Genomic DNA, 12,886 nt, shown 5'->3' with positions numbered 1-12,886 from the left:
TGGGCCCGTGAGCCATGGCCGCTGAGCCTGCGCGTCCGGAGCCTGTGCTCCACAACGGGAGAGGCCACAACAGAGGAAAGCCCGCATACCACAAAAAAAAAAAAAAAAAAAAAAAAAAACTTATATCCACACAAAAACCTATACACAAGTCTTTATAACAGCTTTATTGATAATTGCCAAAAGTTGGAAGCAACCAAGATGTCCTTCAGAAAGTGACTGGATAAACTGTGATTACTTAGCATTAAAGGAAAAAAAAAAAATATCAAGCCATGAAAAGACATGATTTAGCTTAAAGGAAAAAAAAAAAGCTATCAAGCCATGAAAAGACATGGAGGAACCTTAAAAAATGCATTTACTAGGTGAAAGAAGCCAATCTGAAAAAGCTCTATACTGTATGATCCAACTATATGACACTCTGGAAAAGGCAAAACTATAGAGACAGTAAAAAGATGAGTAGTTGCCAAGGGTTAGAGGGGAGAAAGGGATGAACAGGCGGAGCACAGAGGATTTTTAGTATTACTCTGTATGCTACTGTAATGGTGAATACATGTCACTATACATTTGTCCAAACCCACAGAATGTACACCACCAAGAGAGAACTGTAAGGTAAACTATGGACTTCGGGTGATTATGATGCATCAATGTAGGGTCAATGACTGCAACAAATGTGCCACTGATTGGGGATGTTGGTAATAGGGGAGGCTATGCATACGTGGACGCAGGAAATATATGAGAAATCTCTTTGGGAAATTGTGCCTTCTGCTCAATTTTGTTGTGAAATCTAAAATTGCTCTAAAAGATAAAGTCTACAAAAAAAAAGGCTTGTATACAGTTAAAAAATATTTCTTAGATATGTAATTAGAAGTGCAAACCATAAAAGAAAAGAAATTGATATCTTAGACTTCATCAAAATTTAAAACCTTTTTCTTTAAAAGGTGCCATTAAGAAAATAAAAAAATAAGTCAGATTCATAGAAAATATTTGCATGTCATATATCTGATAAAGCCCTTGCCTCTAGAATTTAAAAAAATATTTGAATATTTTACTTCAAGTATTTTTATTTGAATATTTTAAAGAATATTAAAAATTTTTTGAAACTCCATATGACGATGGTGACAACCCAATTAAAAAAATGGGCAGGGCTTCCCTGGTGGCACAGTGGTTGAGAATCTGCCTGCCGATGCAGGGGACACGGGTTCAAGCCCTGGTCTGGGAAGATCCCACATGCCGCGGAGCAACTGGGCCCGTGAGCCACAACTACTGAGCCTGCGCGTCTGGAGCCTGTGCTCCCCAACAAGAGAGGCCGCGATAGTGAGAGGCCTGCGCACCGCGATGAAGAGTGGCCACTGCTTGCCACAACCAGAGACAGCCCTCGCACAGGAACGAAGACACACCACACCAAAAATAAAATAATTTAATTAATAAACTCCTACCCCCAACATCTTCTAAAAAAAAAAAAATGGGCAAAAGATTTAACTAGATATTTCAGCAAAGCAGATATACGAATGACTAATAATAATAAGCACGTGGAAAGGTGCTAATCATCATTAGTCATTAGGGAAATGTAAATTTAAACTGTAATAAAGGAATTCCCTGGTGGTCCAGTGGTTAGGACTCGGAGCTTCCACTGCAGGGGGCACGGGTTCAATCCCTGGTCAGGGAACTAATCCCGAAAGTGGCGTGGCCAAAAAAAAAAAAAAACCAAACAAAAAAACACATTAACTGTAATAAGATACACTCACACAGCCATTAGGATGGCTATAATAAAAAAAACTAACAATATTGAGTGTTGGCAAGAATGTGGAGAAATCAAAACCATCATACGTTGTCGGTGGGACTAACATTGTACAGCCACTTTTGGAAAACAGTTTACCAGTTTCTTAAAAAGTTAAACAGAAACTTACTGTATAATCTGGTAATTACACTCCTAAGAATCTACCCAAGAGAAATAAAAATATAGGCCCACACACACCTGTACATGAATGCACACAGAAACATTATTTATAACAGCCCAAAACCAGAAACAATTCAAATGTCCATCAACTAGCGAAGAAATAAATGAAATGTGGTTACATCTGTAAAACTGAACTATTCAACAATACAAAGGAACAAGCTACTGATACATGCTGCAAATGGATGAACTTCAAAAATATGATGCTAAGTGAAAGAAGCTAGACACAAAAAACCTACATATTCTAGGATTCCATTTATAGGAAATATCCAGAAAAGGCAAGAGACAGGAAGTAGGTCAATGGCTGCCTGGGCTTAGGAGTGCGGACTTAAGCTGGCATGAGGGAACTTTGGGTGTGATAGAAATGTTCAAAAATTAGATTGTGGTGATGGCTGTACAAATCTATAAAAATCAAAGAATCATACACTTACAATGGGTGGATTTTATGGCATGTAAATTGCACCTCAAGAAAACTGTGTTTTTTAAAAAAGGACTTGTAAAAGAATGTTCACAGCAGTTTCCTTCATAAAAGCCCCAAACTGAAAAGAACCCACGTGGTCTTCCAGCCAGAATGGACAAATTAATGGTGGTATAATCAAAGAGTGGAATATTAGCTATTAATAAAAAAGAACTACTGAAATACACAACATGCATGAATCTCAAAAACATGTTGACAAAAGAAGCCACTTTTGTTTTCCTATTGTATACTGTATTCCATTCATAAAAGAGTCTGTTGTTTGCTGTAGACAACCTCTGAATCAATCACACTTATTTCCAGAAAGTATGGTGTGTGTGTGTCTATTTGGAAGTCATAACATGTCAAATAGTTAATATAAATGAATGGCTAATGATTTAATATTCAGTTTAAAATGTTTTAATTATGTCATGTGATACACACAAATATATCTAATATATGTATGTTATTTAACATAATCAAACTCATTCATTCTGTGCATATTCATTCACTCATTTACTCCAAACATATTTATAGAGGGCCAAAAATATATTCCTGGCATCCAAGTTCAAACTATGACTGAATCACAAATACAATGTTGATATTTCATTTTTTCTTCATGACAGAATCTGAGTGTACCTTTCAGTTTATTTAACATGAGTTTCCTGGTCTGCTCCCGGGAGGAAAAAGTGTTACGAACCTAACAGTCACAGACTTATGAAGCAAAAACAAGTTTGGTGCCAATCAGGAACTGCAGATTCAGGACTAGTAAGTGAGGCCGTCATTTCAGGCCTCCACGAACTCCCCGTCCTGCCTGCGCCTGCCACTGGAAGGCAAGCTAAAACATGCAGACACACCCTGAAGGAAGCTGCTGCCTGGTCAGGGGACTCAGGACTCAGGCCAGGAGGAAGAAATGCCACCATCACAGGCAGCTACCCACCCTTCAGGTAACTTCCCTCCCACTCCCCAACCCCCTTGGGAGTCACACCTCAGAATCTGCTCTAAGCTGGGCCTTGACGTGTGTGATGATGAACAAGGCATGACTGCTGCCACCCAGAGAATCTGTCTACAGACCACACTACCCAGTGCCCGGGAGGGTATATGTCAGGGTACTTCCTATACTCCTCCTGCATTTTAAAGAGTCTTTAGAATGTTCATGCCTTTTGATCCAGTATCTCCACTCCAGGAATTCATCATAAGGGAATAATCAGAGCTGAAGGCAGTAATTACGGCCTGAGCAGCTCACTTCAGCCTACTTATAATAGCCTGCAGAACACTCTCCCACCCCCAAAGGATCAGAACAATTTAAATGCCTTACAATAAGGAAGTAGTCAAATGCTTTATGACAGCCATAAGATGGACTACTATCTGTAGCCATGAAAGACAAGCTCTTCAGAAAGATTAAAGAACAAGAAAATGCTGGCAATACAATGTAAGATGACAGAATTGAGATAAAAGCTGTATATGTCAGGGTTTCTCACAGGGGCAGATACTGTAATGGAATTCCTCATGCCTTCCAGAGGTTCTGCTGATCCCTGAGAATCAGTGAAACCGAGAGGCGTGAGCTGTCACCCTCAGACAGTCTAACGGCAGGGGATGGGAGGCTGAAAACCAGTGGTACATGCAGTATTATTCCCATACTGGGTAAACCCGAAAAGTGTACGAATATACACAGATCAGAGGTAATTAATGCCAGGCCACCTGTGATGGGTAAGGTCATGGCCTTGTAGACCAATACTTCTCAAGCTTGAATGTGGATCTTGGGAGAAGCTGGATTCTGACGCACTGTGTCTGGGGTGGGCCTGAGATTCTGCACTTCTAACAAGCTCTCGTTGCTGCTGGTCCGCAGGACACACAGGATTAGCAGGCAGCAGAGGCAAGGATACCAATGGGCAATGGCAGGGGCTGTGGAGGGAAACCCCGTGCAGAACAGTCAGAAGGGAGCAGCTCTGTGGGCTGTTAGCTGGGGTGGGGAGGGCCATGGAGGCTGTTCAGCATCTCACTGGAACACCTGGCTGGGAGCGGAGGCAGAGAAAAAAAGGAGGAGAAAGGCAACAGTTCCATGAAGGTGCGGACCTGGGCAGGAGGAGGAGGCAACCCGCCAGCCCAGTGCCCCGCCTCCCCCTGAGCCCCACGGGCACCTCCATGAATGGGTCTGGGCAGGAGCTGTCAACCGGGCGACCTCTGCCTCGGCCGCTGGCAGGGGACTCTGGGGGGGGGACGGGCTACCCCTCCGTTCAGCCTCCCTGGACACGGGGACGCTTTCAGCTTCCCGAGAACACCTCAGCTCTCAATCTCCCCCCTTCCCCTCCCCAGACGTCATCACTCCCTATGACTCCTTAAGGGCATAAGGAATAGGAACACAGGCTACCTTGTCTGATAAAGGAGAACGCCCAGCCCACTCCTCTGTTCCCACTTCTGGGCTCACCTCTGGCCTCAACCTCAGTTCACTCGTGTACCTCTCCTGACAGAGCAAAAGGCAAGAGAAACAGATGCAAACAAATAACCCCGCACCACTGGTCAAAGATCAAATTGGATGGCCCTTTTAAAACTACAAAATGCTCTGCAAATACAGGTCAACAGCACCTCTATTATTTCTCCAAGTTAAAAGTAAACCCCCTGGGGCACCTGGTCTTTGACTTCGCCACTCAAGGGCAGGTCGGACACAGCACTTCACGGGGCCTGGGTCAGGACTTCGCATTTCTGCTAGCTCCCCCCAGCATTCCTGTGAGGAGGGCACGCCCCCAGCTGACAGCAGAGGCGCCGCAGAGGACTCAGCTGGCCCGAGCCCGGCCGCCCAGGCAGCGGCATCTGCCCCATCTGCGCAGTCCGCTCCCCCTCCATCAGGGGCAGGAGGGGGGACCCAGCTCCTTTCCAGAGGCACAGCGCGTTTTAATCCCCAGACGACAGGGCCAAAGCCCCAATTCCCGGGCCGTTCTCGTCATCAGTTCCAAAGCTGCTGCACCACCAAACCCCCCTGTTGACATCTGTCACGGAGGACATTTCCTCAGGCCGCGAGGCAGGCCAGGCTGCCTCTGAAAACAGGGAGGTCAGAGCTGGAAAGCGTGTCTACCCTGCAGCCTGCCTTCTAAAATTCTCGGGGGGAAATCCCCCCAATAAAGGCAAAAGCGAAGGAAGGCAGGGCTCCAGCGACAGCAACAGCCAACGCTCAGGGAATCCCTACTCCGCGCCGGGCCCTCCACGCTCCGCTTCAGCCTTGCAGCCCTATGAGGTAGGTGTGATTGGTACCTCCATTTTACACAGGAGAAAACCGAAGGGCAGCGTGGTTAGAAAAATAGGTCAAGGTCACACAGCGAGGTGGTGGGAGAACCAGGAAGACATCAGCCACCTGGCGAGAGTCCACACTCGGGGGCGCCACGTTTCACCTGTGTTTGCTGTGGCCGGTCATCAACCTAGTCTCCTTGCAGGCCGCCTGTTTGACCAGGGAGTAGTAATCACCTACCTGAGAACACGCCCACACACCTGAACCCCAGAGCTCCCCAGAAAGGTTCCGATCAACCCGCCGGCCTGGCACTTAGGAAAGCCCTCAGCCTCTAATGTCCTTCCAACCACACAAGGCAGCCCGCCTGCAGCGCCCCCCCGTCCCACGTTTCTTCTCACACTGAGGTACGCACACACCTAGACTGACAGCTCTAGTGACAAAGGTCTCAGAACAACACCTGACGTTCCCTCAAAACCGCACGGCAAGGTTCCATCTGTACTTCCTCCTCAGCACCTCCACCTCACCATGCCCACACCTCCACACAGCAGCCACGAGTACTCAGAACTCAGGGAGAGGAAACAAAGATCTAAACAGCAGGCTCCACTGCAACGAAACTCCACATATAGACAGAGGCGGGAACATCTGTCTCACGACCCTTAAGTGAAAGTTTCAAGATGAGGAATCAGGCCACTCTTGGACTTGCACCCCAGAAACCTCTCAAAGGCTGGCCTAGGGCCCCTCAGTGCCTCCTGCCTGCGGAGCTTTCCGACGGGGCCATGCCTCAGTGGTGTGTAGGACAGATTTGTCACCAGCTGGGGAGGGGTAGGCAGAGGAGGGGGAGGGGAGTACCTTCTGGGCCCCTCAGAGCAGAGAGCCAGGGCACAATCTCAGGATCGCTCTGGATCCCAAAGTCACGCTGCTTAAAGACGGAGGGCTTCTTGGTGGCCCACCCCTACAGGACACCCTGGGGAACCCCCCAGGTGCACAAGACCCATATTCCCACTCACAAAGAGTCAGTGGTTTGGGGTTTGGGAGGCACTCCTTTTCTCTGCTGCAGCGTGCCCACACATGGACTCCATTTTTATTGTATTGCAGGGGTAGTAAGCTCTAAAGTTCTATGTAAATGAGTAACACAGACAGGGTGTGAGAAAAATGATGACATACGTTGTATTTGCTGTCATAGAATCACTGCAGAGTAAGCACAAGAGTTTTCATTCTCTCAAAGGAATATGCTCTTTCCCTTTTTCTTGGGACAAGAGCCCTCAAGCTCTCTTGGGTTATTCCATTTTGGGTAGATGCACACGTAGGAAGACCTCTTACTGTAAGAAACAACGGTGCAAGTGCGATGGTCCCGTCTCAAGGATGGGGACCACGATAGGGAGTGGTGGAGACCAGGGGGAAATGGAGTACACTACCCTGCTCTAGAGAGAAGGCTGCTCCAGTACCGCCTTCAGGAATTCTTGGGGGCAGAATATTTGAAATCTCCCAATTGGCAACATTGGCTCAGCTTTGTTTTTGATTTTCCCAAACTCTGCGCTGGCCTGATAAAACATCCTTGTCGGCTGGATGTGGCACACGGCCCCAGTTTGTAACCAGGGCAGTTGAGTGTGGCAAAAAGATAGCTTGCCTAAACTAACTAAAGAACTCTTGGGTATGGTAGCTCTGCTGTCTGCTAGAGTTTGGACCAGCACAGAGGCTGGAAATAACGTAAACTCTAAGGTCCAACAGATCTGAATTTGAATGCTGGCTCTATTTTTACCAGCTGCCAGACCTCAAGTGAACTACTAACCTCTCTTAGCTACAATTTCATCCACAAAATGGGTTGAAAATACCCAATTTAGAGAGCTTTGTGAGAATTAAAAACGTGTGTGAAGACGACTTGAACTCTTAATGAATGTTAAATTTCCTTCCCCCATATCTCCAAAGAAACCACCTGGCAAACCTTCGCTTCTTTAGATTTTCAAATTTCTCAGCTGCTAAAAACTAAAATAATCCTCCAGCACTGCTGCTGAACTTCACAGGATGGGATGAAGTGATGTAGATGAGAGCAGAGTGCTTACAAATTAGAAGAGGATTATTGACTGGATTGCCAACACCCTTTCCTCTCATTTCTAGGACAACAAAGCAGTATGTAATTTGCTTTTCTAATGTGTTTATACCCTTCCATAACATGATGTGGGAGAAGATGGTGTCACGTTTGTGGTAATTCCTTAAAATGGCTATTAACAATCAACTCTCCAGAGCCCACCCAAATCTACCATCCTCTCACAGAGGAGAGCAAACATGAGGTCACTGCCTGTTCACTTAAGAGCCCGGCAAGTTTCTTTTCTCTCTCCATGTTCTTGTCTCAGAGAACTGAGGTAGAAAATAAAGTCACTTAACAGTTGCATATTTCTTTGATTCACACAAGGAAAACTGTCACAAGCCAAACAGTTTCACCTAAGTACCATCATGAATTCACTATGATATTTTCCAACAGTAAGGGGATTTTTGTTGGTTCTCTCATTTTCCCATGCACTATGAGGAAACTGGGACATGCTTTGACATTTCCTCAACTGAATCTGACTTAAAGCATCTTTACAACTTCTTTTATTCTAGTGAATCTACACGGGCAAGGTCTAGGCTGCGGGGATTCATCTAACACTTCAACTTTCAGCTATCACTGATATAATTTACTTGACTTGTTTTCTCTTAAAAGCAAGGAGGCATTAAAATCAGTTTCACGCTATCTACTAAGAAATGTGGGTTTATCTTTCAGGACTATGCCTCCCTTTCCTCCCTCTATTGAACTTTAAGAGCTCCCTCATAAGATCATCACTTTTCCAAATTACTAATCAGGCATGATAGAATGAGTAGGAATTATATGATAACTCCAGAGGGGGCAAAAATAAGCAAGTTGGATGAATATATAGATATAACTTCCCATGTCCCTCCTCTTGAAAGCAGGGTTCTTGGAAAAGACTGCACAGAAATTTCAGGAGCCAGTTCTTTGCTAAATATTTACACTGCTTGATACCTGAAGCAAACAAGGTAAGGACAGGAAACAGGTCACACACACAGATAAGATCTCTCTCGGGTAATAAAGTAGAGCTCCACTCACCTTGTGATTCGTTTTCATAATGTTGACTTTGTATTGATGTATACAGTGCTTCCAAAAGTGTACACAAAACCTAAGTGTGTACGGGAGAGTTCACTACTCTGAGCTCTGTTTTTTGATGAGCATAACTTAGAAAGCATTTGGGCAGTTCAGAAAAATTGCTAACACATTTTATACAACCTGTCCATTTGGAGACAACTCAACCCCTATGCTCGCTAATACCCTTTGTATAAAAAAAAGCTGACCCAGCATCCACCTGCATCAACTTGATCCTCTCAGCTTTGTCACACTCAGCAAATACTCTATGCCTTCGCAACAAAATAAAACAGCACCCCACCGAGGGAGAAAAAGACTTGTTATGAGTCTGGAGAGGCAGCCTTTATACCCAGCTAACAAAGAGTGAGGATCTGTGGAAGGCTTTGAATCTAGAACCACTAGTGTTACCTTCCAAATCTACCTTCTGCAAAAAAGCTCCACAAGTGGTGTTACGTTGAAAGGAAAATGCCAAACATACAAAAGCAGAGTACAAGGCCGTCCATACCCCCATACCATTCATCCATCTTCAACTATTAACAATTAATGGCCAATCTCCCTTCACCTTGTTCCCTCTCACTTCTCCACTAGCAGCCCTCCCCCCAAAATGGCTTATTTTGAAGCAAATCCTCAACCTGTATTTCAAGTTTAGAATGTATTTCTAACAGATAAGGGTTTTAAAAAAAACCCTAATCATGATACCGTTACCAAAAGCAACTAAACAAAACTAATGTTCTTAATACTAAAACACAACCAGTACAAATTTCCTCTATTGGCACAATTTTTTTAAAAACTGTTTTCATCAAATCAGGACCCAACCAAGGTTTACACATAGCATTGCCGCCTTCTGTCTCTTAGTTTTTAAACCACAGGTTCCCTCCATCTCTATGATTCTCATAGCAGCCAGGCTGATCTTCACCTGCAATTCCCAACAATTCTATTCTAGAGATACCGCAAAGAAACTCCAGTCTTAGGGGCTGTCAAGAAAAAATGTGTATGTTAATTAGTCGTTTTATAGTTAAAGAAGTTTAAAAGTAACCTGAAAAGCACAAACGAAATTGATCTGACCTGAAGCCATGAACAATTCTGAGATCCAAACCCTCATTCAAGCGTCCTTTGCAATTCTAGTCTGTGGTGGATTGATCTCCGGGGTTTGAGCCGACCCCCCGCCCCGGCCCTTACCCGAGTCATTTGCACAAGCAAAGCAATGGGGCGAAGCAAGTGCGTTTCCTCCCAGCTGGACCTTCCTCCGCAAGCCGGGTCCTCGCGGTCGCCTCCGGAATGCGGGGGGCGGGGCACTCTGCTGCCACCTCCTGAGGCCACCTGCCCAGGTGAGAAGAGGAGTTTCATTGAGCCAACAAATTCCGGAGGGCGGTCCCAAGTTATTTAGACAGAATTTTGAGCCATGCAGGCTGGGCACAGAGGAACCACCCAGAACGCCACGGTCTCAGAGAACAACCAACCTAAAAAGCCCTAGGGCTTAATCGCAATGCCCGGCGCTCGCGGGGGCACCGTCCCCAACGTCCGAGGGCCAAGAGGGGGGACGCAGAGTCCGCCCCAACGAATACACGAGCATGTGTGCCCGTGACTATATGCTCACCTGTGTGTGCCAGGAAGGAAAGTTGCACACACTGATGTTTTACAATGTTTAATAGCTCTCTCCCATGGAAAGGGGGTGCGAGTGTCTGGATGTGAGTATACACCCAACCTAGGCCACCGGTTCCATCCCCGCACCCCACCCCCGGGTCCAAACCCGGGAGGGACCCATGGCGCGAAAGCTACGATCACCCCCCAGCCAGAGCGCGGCGTCCTCGATTTTCAGTCCAGGGCCACCACCCACTCCAGGATCTCTGAAGTAACAGAGAACCCCAGCCCCTGAATCCCCGAGAGTGAAATTCCTCTCCCTCCCCGACGCGCAGAGCACAGCCAGGGAAGCGGGGAGCGGCTCGGTGCCGTCGGCCCCCCCCACCCCGGAGCCCCGGGTGAGGAGGGAAGCAGCTGCGTGACGCCAGGCGAGAGTCCCCGCAACTCACCCGAGGCGCGGCGGCTCCCAGCTCCCGGCTCGCGCTCCGCGTCCGCGGCGAGGTCGCCGCCCGGGCACCTGCCGCGCCCGGCCCCAGGTGACCGGGGACAGGCCGGGGCTGAGAGCACGGCCCCAGGGACCCCGCAGCAACCCCGTGGCGGCCCCGCGCGCTGCTACCAGGAAGTGCGGATGCACTCCTTTGAGCGCGCACGCCCCGTCGCGACCCCAGCGGGAGACTGGCCGGAGGGCGCCGCCTGCGGGCGGGGCGGCGAGAGGCGTCCAGGCCGCCACCCAGGCGCGCGGGCGAGGGGCCGGGGTCGAGGCTGGCACAGGGGACGCCCCGAGGGTGTAGGGTGGAAGATGAGACCCCCCCTTTTGCGTGCCGGGCCTTCAGATACTCCCACCCCCAGCCCTGCCCAAGGAGCTCCCATCTCAGCAGGGTCAGCACGGGGCCACTGCAGTTTCCTCCAGATGAGGGTATACATAGGGTGACAGAACCTGATATAAACAACCACCTGTAATGCACTATGAATTCACATTTAAAATAAAAATCCGCAAATTACATATTTGGAAATAGCACACTCGTACTGCATTGCCTTTCTATGTGTCAACATTACTAATTTGTTATATTCAACAAATATTTGTTGAGCACCTACGACTTGCCAATCATTTAAACATTTAAAATATAGTGCAGGGAACTCCCTGGAAGTCCAGTGGTAAGGACTCTGCGCTTCTACTGCAAGGGCCACAGGTTCGATCCCTGGTTGGGTAAGTAGGTGCGGCATGCCCAGCGGCGTGGCCAAAAACAAGAAAATAGAAAAGAAAAACCCAGCACAGTTTCCTCCTCCTCCTTTTCCTGAAGAGCCTTCAATAAGTGGAATGGGCTGGCCCTTTCTGAACCTCCCAGAAAGCTTTTACTGGTCTTGCAAGGAACTTAGCAACGGCCCGCCCAAAGGTGCAGTAAGAACTGAACCGTGATAGAAACAAGTGTGGGCTGCTAGAGGGCCTGAGGAGCGGCTTGACCCAACCTGGGGAGGTCAGAGAGGAATTTCTGGAGAAGGGGACATGTGTGCTGAGTCCTGATGAACTACAGGATTCACCAGGATGTGAAGTGTTGCAGCCAAGATTCCACTGTGAGCAAAGCCAGAAGCCAAAAGCTGGCCAGAGAGTGCATGTTCTGAGAGAGGAATAGCAAGTGAGTCAGTAGAGCTGAGAAGAGGATGTGAACTGAGTTAGAGCAGGGGGTGTGGGGACCAGATCATGCTCCTATCACAAATAACAGCTGCTGACATGTATACACTGATATGTATAAAATGGGTGACTAATGAGAATCTGCTGTATAAAAAATAATAATAATAACAGCTGCCGTCTATGGAGTGTACAGCATAAAACAGGAACTGGACATGCATCACTTCAAACTATGTGGTCGGGTTATTACTCCCCTTTAAAGAAGAGGAAAACGAGGACTAGGAATGCATGGTGTCTTGCTACTGGCAGGGCTGGGAGGAGGTGCCTCTCAGGAGCTAGCCTGCACTTTTCATGGCTCTTTCCAGGCCAGTCCAGGAGGCTGAATTATCTTCAAATGTTCTCAGCATCCTCAAGTATCCCCACGTGCCCACTGCTGTCTCTCCATTCCAAAGCCTGTGTCAACAACTGCCCTCAGACCCACGCCTGCCTAGAACAGATGCCAGCGTATACGGCTGTGCACACCAGACTCTTTCCCAAGGGGAACTCGGTTTCAGGGGCTGGTGGAGGGACTGTGCAAGAGCCCTTTCTTGTTCCCTAATAGCCATTCTCTCCTTCTTCCATAATAATAGAACTGAAGCTAAGCCCAAGCCTGCTTAGAACAAAGACTACATTTCCCTTCCTCTCTTGCAGCAAAATATCAACACATCAACAGTGGTGCCCTGAGCCCCTAGAATCCATTTGATCCAGCAGTACTTCTGAGGCAGCTGTTTCCTCCCCAACATCTTTGATCTGTCAGATATTTTTCATGGGGCAGACACTGCTTACTGTCTCCTCAATATCCAATCCCCCTTCTTCCCTTCGAAGAGAACTCAGATTTTGTTCCAGGAGGCGATGCGCCGGGCTGAAATGCTCACCTT

At 47.4% G+C, this 12,886-nt stretch overlaps 1 protein-coding gene across 1 annotated transcript in view; it reads right to left on the bottom strand.

The window, feature by feature from the left end:
* GPR160 (G protein-coupled receptor 160) overlaps positions 1-10,911 on the bottom strand; it is a 39,929-nt gene extending 29,018 nt beyond the window's left edge. The window contains exons 1-2 of the mRNA XM_024124434.2: positions 10,792-10,911; positions 9,941-10,081 (exon numbers count right to left, since the gene is read on the bottom strand). The gene's annotated coding sequence lies outside the window, so the exon portion shown is untranslated. The remainder of the gene's footprint in view (positions 1-9,940; positions 10,082-10,791) is intronic.
* Positions 10,912-12,886: the final 1,975 nt, after the last annotated feature.

This window comes from Physeter macrocephalus, chromosome 1 (genome assembly GCF_002837175.3).
Source record: "Physeter macrocephalus isolate SW-GA chromosome 1, ASM283717v5, whole genome shotgun sequence".
NCBI lineage: Eukaryota > Metazoa > Chordata > Mammalia > Artiodactyla > Physeteridae > Physeter > Physeter macrocephalus.
This window is presented reverse-complemented; position numbering and strand designations above follow the sequence as displayed.